This window comes from Bos taurus, chromosome 12 (genome assembly GCF_002263795.3).
Source record: "Bos taurus isolate L1 Dominette 01449 registration number 42190680 breed Hereford chromosome 12, ARS-UCD2.0, whole genome shotgun sequence".
Lineage (NCBI taxonomy): Eukaryota > Metazoa > Chordata > Mammalia > Artiodactyla > Bovidae > Bos > Bos taurus.
The window spans coordinates 3,496,148-3,503,328 of NC_037339.1; positions in this window are offsets into that span (position 1 = coordinate 3,496,148).

The window sequence follows — 7,181 nt, forward strand, 5'->3', positions numbered from 1 at the left end:
AGTTCTTAAGTGTGGCTTACATACTCAGTTCAGTTCAGTCAGTTCAGTCACTCAGTTGTGTCCGACTCTTTGCGACTCCATGGACTGCAGCACTCCAGGCCTCCCTGTCTATCACCAACTCCCAGAGTTTACTCAGACTCATGTCTGTGGAGTCGGTGATGCCATCCAGCCATCTCATCCTGTTGTCCCCTTCTCCTCCTGCCTTATATATTGGCTCAAACCAATTCTTGCCCTCTTGACAGCTTGGATCCCCATTCTCTGTGGCCCTTAATTCCTCTTCTTCTTAGAGTGCAACCATTTGTGTCCAGGATTTTACCCATTTTAAGCTCGAGAATCTTTAAGTATATATCCAGACAATATTCACCAGACCAGACAATTAATTATTAACAGTCAACTATTATTTTCGTAGCCTCTACTCCAACTGCTGGTTGTGGGGACTGAGGAATTTAAAACATTAAGGAGAGTTTAGAGTCGACAGGGAAATATGTGTTATTTTTATCTTATGGAAAGTATTTTACCTAATAAAGTATATAAATAGCCAATTTTATATTTTTTGGTGTACCATTCATTCTTCATTTGCTAGAAAGTCTTTGAGATCTTTCTCTTCTATATTAATGAGATGTTTATAATTTGTTTTTCTTTCTTATGCAGACTGAAATGGTAGGGACCTAACAGAAGCAGGAGATATTAAGAAGAGGTGGCAAGAATACACAGAACTGCACAAAATAGATCTTTTCGACCCAGATAATAACAATGGTGTGATCACTCACCCAGAGCCAGACATCCTGGAATGTGAAGTCAAGTGGGCCTTAGGAGACATCACTATGAACAAAGCTGGTGGAGGTGATGGAATTCCAGTTGAGTTATTTCAAATCCTGAAAGAAGATACTGTAAAAGTGTTGCACTCAATATATCAGCAAATTTGGAAAACTCAGCAGTGGCCACAGGACTGGAAAAGGTCAGCTTTCATTCCAATCCCAAAGAAAGGCAATGCCAAAAAATGCTCAAACTACTGCACAATTGCACTCATTTTATACGCTAGTAAAGTAAGGCTTAAAATTCTCCAAGCCAGGCTTCAGCAATATGTGAACGGTGAACTTCCAGATGTTCAAGCTGGTTTTAGAAAAGACAGAGGAACCAGAGATCAAATAGCCAACATCCTCTGGATCATGGAAAAAGCAAGAGAGTTCCAGAAAAACATCTATTTCTGCTTTATTGACTATGCCAAAGCCTTTGACTGTGTGGATCACAATAAACTATGGGAAATTCTGAAAGAGATGGGAATACCAGACCACCTGACCTGCCTCTTGAGAAACTTGTATGGAGGTCAGGAAGCAACAGTTAGAACTGGACATGGAACAATGACTGGTTCCAAATAGGGAAAGGAGTACGTCAGGGGTGTATATTGTCACCCTGCTTATTTAACTTATATGCAGAATACATCATGAGAAACGCTGGGCTGGAAGAAGCACAAGCTGGAATCAAGATTGCTGGGAGAAATATCAATAACCTCAGATATGCAGATGACACCACCCTTATGGCAGAAAGTGAAGAGGAACTAAAAAGCCTCTTGATGAAAGTGAAAGAGGAGAGTGAAAAAGTTGGCTTAAAGCTCAGCATTCAGAAAACGAAGATCATGGCATCCGGTTCCATCACTTCATGGGAAATAAATGCGGAAACAGTGGAAACAGTGTCAGACTTTATTTTTCTGGGCTTCAAAATCACTGCAGATGGTGATTAAAATTAAAATTAAAAAATTAAAAAACTTTCCTCCTTGGAAGGAAAGTTATGACCAACCTAGACAGCATATTCGAAAGCAGAGACATTACTTTGTCAACAAAGGTGCATCTAGTCAAGGCTATGCTTTTTCCAGTGGTCATGTATGGATGTGAGAGTTGGACTATAAAGAAAGCTGAGTGTAGAGGAAATGATGCTTTTGAACTGTGTTGTTGATGAAGACTCTTGAGAGTCCCTTGGACTGCAAGGAGATCCAACCAGTCCATCCTAAAGCAGATCAGTCCTGGGTGTTCATTGGAAGGACTGATGTTGAAGCTGAAACTCCAATACTTTGGCCACCTGATGTGAAGAGCTGACTCATTGGAAAAGAGCCTGATGCTGGGAAAGATTGAAGACAAAAAGGAGAAGGGGATGACAGAGGATGAGATGGTTGGATGGCATCACCAACTCAATGGACATGGGTTTGGGTGGACTCTGGGAGTTGGTGACGGACAGGGAGGCCTGGCATGTTGTAGTTCATAGGGTCACAAAGACTCGGACATGACTGAGCGACTGAACTGAACTATGCAGACCGAAAGCCTGTTGCATATTCCCAATATGGATCTTGCAAGTCCTTCCTCAGTGTGTAGGGTTATCCTATTCAAACACTGCTTAGACACCCTCTGTATCCAGATGCTGTCATTCCTTATATACATGGTTATTCCTGCAGTGTTTTTAGCAAGAGCTAAAGTTCCTATCTAAGCCCAATTTTCCCTCACATTTTCTTTTTCTTTTAAAGTTTTATTAAAATTTTCTTTTTACTAAACTTTCCTTTTGAAGTTATTTAAAATAACCTCTTCATTTCCTCCACTGTTCACTTTAGCTCACTATTCTTCTTACATCCTTCAGTTAGTTCTCTCTTTTAGAAATGGTTCCCAAGAGGAATGGAAGAGTGACTTTTGATGGACTATGGCATAGTTATGTGACTCTGTGCCATACAAGAATATGTGTAACTCTGTGTCTATGCCTATATCTACCTCTGTGTATATGGAGGGGGAAGGGTTGGTGTAAAACTTGCAGTTTCTTTTCATTAAAGAATTGTTGAATACCATACTGAACAGAGCTAGGACAATATGTTCAGTTTGTTTTAGTCCGGACTCATTCTTCTTCTTGTATTGTAAAAATCAGATGTTGTTCCTCTGTTGATGCCAGACGATGCTTGCACTACCGCTGTCTATAAGAAATGTCGCTTCCTTGTATCACTATTTATAGGAAATGTTTGGTTGTCACTTACGCATTCACTCAAAGGTTATAAAAGACAAAATTTGATAAAGGTCACAATGTTTTGTTGCTATTCCTTTCAAAGTACTGTTTTGGATAGTGATTTTAAAATTGTTTTTATTATAGTCTACAGAACAAGACAATTATTTGAACCTTGAGTCAGTGGAAATAAAATTATGTATGTGTTCATTCATTCATTTATTCAATCAGCAACAACTTTTTAAAAATTTACTGATACTTATTTGGAGGTAATTGTAATTTTTAAATGAAAAATTATTATAAAAAATCTGCATTTCATAGACCTGAGAGGTTCTGAGTATGAGAATTAGGATTTGAAATAAAACTTTTAATCCCATGATGAAAACATCAGTGCTTGAGTTACTTCCTATACATTAAAAATTCATCAGTCAGGGGATTTCTCTTCTGGTCCAGTGGCTAAGAATCCACCTTCCAAAGCAAGGGACACAGGTTCAATCCCTGTTTCGGAAATGAAGATCCCACATGGCACAGAGCAACTAAACCCATAAGCTGCAAGTACTGAGCCCATGCTCTCTGAAGCCCATGGGCCACAACTAGAGAGCCCATGTACCACAATGTAAGATCCTGCATGAAGCAGCTAAGACCCTGCACAGACAAATAAGTAAACACCCACTGGATCTGTGTGATGTTCTTTTCATTTTAAGCGGGAGGTTTCATAGCTTCCATTATGTTTTTCTACAAATCCATATCTCAAGAAAATAATGAACATATAATATAATGTAGCTTAATAATGACATAAAAATTCACCAAAGTGTCTTTCATTAGTTTATTTTACCTAGCATATCTGGATTTTTTTGTTGAAACTCTAGAAATTCTTAACACAAAAAACAAAAAACTATAACTTCCATATATCTTTCCACCCTTTCCCTCCTATTATTAAATATTTTGATAAAGAAGGAAAGAGCTGGGAATACATATTTGATAATAAACATCAATGTTACCATGTAAATGACTGGTTTCCACTTTGAGAATGAGCTTATGGCTGCCGGGCAGCGGGGGGGAAGGTTAAGGGGAAGGGATAGTTAGGGAGTATGGGATGAACATGTACACATGGATATATTTAAAATAGATAACCAACAAGGACCTACTGTATAGCACATGGAATTCTTTTCAATGTTATGGGGCAGCCTGGAAGGAAAGGGAGTTTGGGGGAGAATGAATGATGGACAGGGAGGCCTGGCGTGCTACGATTCATGGGGTCGCAAAGAGTCGGACACGACTGAGCGACTGATCTGATCTGATCTGATCTGAATACATGTAGATGTATGGCTGAGTACCTTTGCTATTCACCTGAAACTATCACAATATTGTTTGTTATCTGCTGTGTTCCAATACAAAATAAAAAGTTTAAAAAATACATAAATAAATGCTTGGTTTCCTAGCCAGTTGCCTTTATTTTCTGTCCTTGTGGGTTCTATCCTTGTGAAATAAAAATTATAGCATTTTTCCTCATCTACTGCTTTGGATCTGAGCAGAAAACAGGTAGCCCACAAGGAGCAATCTAGATTTCTTACTTATGTGTATACCTATGTGAGATACTTCCAAGTTTCAGTGGTTAAGGATGTTATTTTTATAAATATTTCTAGGCCTATTTTGTGAAGATATATTTATAATATTGTTTTTATATTTTTTATTAACATTTTTGGGGCTTCCCTGGTGGCTCAGATGGTAAAGAGTCTGCCTGCAGTGTGGGAGACCTGGGTTCGATACCTAGGTAGGGAAGATCCGCTGGAGAAGGAAATGACAACTCACTCCAGTATTCTTGCCTGGAAAATCCCATGGACAGAGGAGCCTGGCAGTCTACAGTCTTTTATTACTATATTCAATAGAGTACTCAGACTGCCTGAATGAAAGGAATCAAACTTGATGATTACTTATTAGGTTTAAATGCTGAGTTTGATATTTTACATGTACAATTGTATTCAATATTTCTAATAATGCTATGGTATGGATGTTGTTTTCTTCATTTCATAAATGAAGCAACAGATTCAGAGTCAAAATTATTGACTTGTGTGACATTTCTGACTGTCTGAAATATTTGAAAACTGTCTTGAGTTGGATTTTTTCATTAAAAAATTTTAAACACGGTCTCATTTAAACATGAAAGCCATCAAGAAGGTATTCACTGAACCTCCTTATATTTTCCAGAATCAGTAATTAACTAAAATTTAATATGTGATGATAAAATCATGAAAGAATGAGAGCCTTTATGGGTGATGGTTTAACTTGAACTCAATATTAATTATTCTAAGGTATAAAATCACCAGTTAATTAATTTCAAGTTTTCTCTTTTTTCCCAAGTTTTTGTCTTACGCTGCAGAGTGTTGCATGATACTACACAAATTTCAGACTTTTTGGTGTGCTAACTCTAAGGTTTGCAATGAATTCGCATGCATTCTTTATCCTATTAGGAAGAGATGAATAATTGTTCTGCAGAACAAGTGAGGGAAAAGGTGTTGCTGGAAAGGGCACAGGAAGAACAAAGCTGTGAGTGGCATTCTGCCTTTGCTTTGGATGATGTTGGTAGCATCAGAAAGAACAAGAATAGCAGTGACTAATTTTACCTCCTAGTCCATGGTTTCATCACGTATCTTTTTGTTTGCTGTTCTGCGACATCAGTGAATTATACTTCTGCACCTTTTCCTAGGTAATTACAGAGTAAATGCAACTTAGATTATGAGAGCTACTATAATCTTGTCAGTATGTTTGGCTAAAGTCTTTTTATTTAATGCTTTTTTTTTTTTGCGAAAGTTTTTCAAAGAACTGCATTTTTAAAATATTGTTATTCTTCATTGACCTAATAATGGGTAAAACACAAACATTCAATTATTTGAAAAATAAAAACTTTTTGAGATTAAAAAAGAAACATTTATCCTAGAACATCATTAAGTGATATCCTTTTATAATTTCACAAAGACTTCTGATCTGTTTTCCTATTTATAATGTAAAATTGTCTATATTCAGATCAGTTCAGTTCAGTTCAGTCGCTCAGTCATGTCCGACTCTTTGCGACCCCATGAATTGCAGCATGCCAGGCCTGCCTGTCCATCACCAACTCCCAGAATTCACTCAGACTCATGTCCATCGAGTCAGTGATGCCATCCAGCCATCTCATCCTCTGTCATCCCCTTCTCCTCCTGCCTCCAATCCCTTCCAGCATCAGAGTCTTTTCCAATGAGTCAACTCTTCATATGAGGTGGCCAAAGTACTGGAGTTTCAGCTTTAGCATCATTCCTTCCAAAGAAATCCCAGGGCTGATACCTAAGTGCATTTGAGGAGTTCACACCAAAATTGATTACAATTATTACTCATACGGTTTGAAAGAGTATCAAGCATATTTTTAAGCTGAACATCTCAGACAATAACATACACTATAAAGTTCCTCAGCTCAACAAATAAGCCATATTTATTGATATCACATAATATACAGCAGCAAGCACTCTGATTGGCCATGGGTGGGGAAAGGGATTCAGCACCAGTCTAAAAGGAGTTTAAGATATAAGGACACTATAGATATAGAAGAAATACATTTAGGTCATTGTACGGGGTGATCAAATAGAGGTCTGAATTTCAAATAGAACTCCTCACAGCCCACTTCAAGTTGCAGAATATCACTGCATTGCTCTTCCTCCCCTACTTGGCTTCAGTCTATGCAGTGAGTTATCTGATGTCATCTGCTTTATGGATTGGCTTTACTTTATGTATTGGGTCTGCTTTATATAGTGCATCAACTGAGTAAGACTTTGAATCTAGAATGTCATGACTAAACCCCTGATTTTTATGGCATTAGGGAATGTTTCGAGTTTACAAAACAGAAGTTCAAATTTTTTTTTTCTTTTATAAAACTGTATTGTGATGGACCTTTTTGTATATCTATCCTTACTTACTGGTGCTTTTAATAATATGAGAAACACACACACATACACACACAGAGACAGGAATTAGATTCTTGGAATAAAGGGCAAGTACATTTTGAATTTAGCAGGTGTTTCAGGATTGCTTTCCAAAATTGCTGCAACAATGTATGAGAGTTCCTTTCAGCATTAAGTGCTTTTTAATTTGATTCATATTTTCCTGACATCTATAAACACTGAGCATTTTTTCATATGTTTATCAGCAACTTGAATTTGCTCTTCTGTGAATTG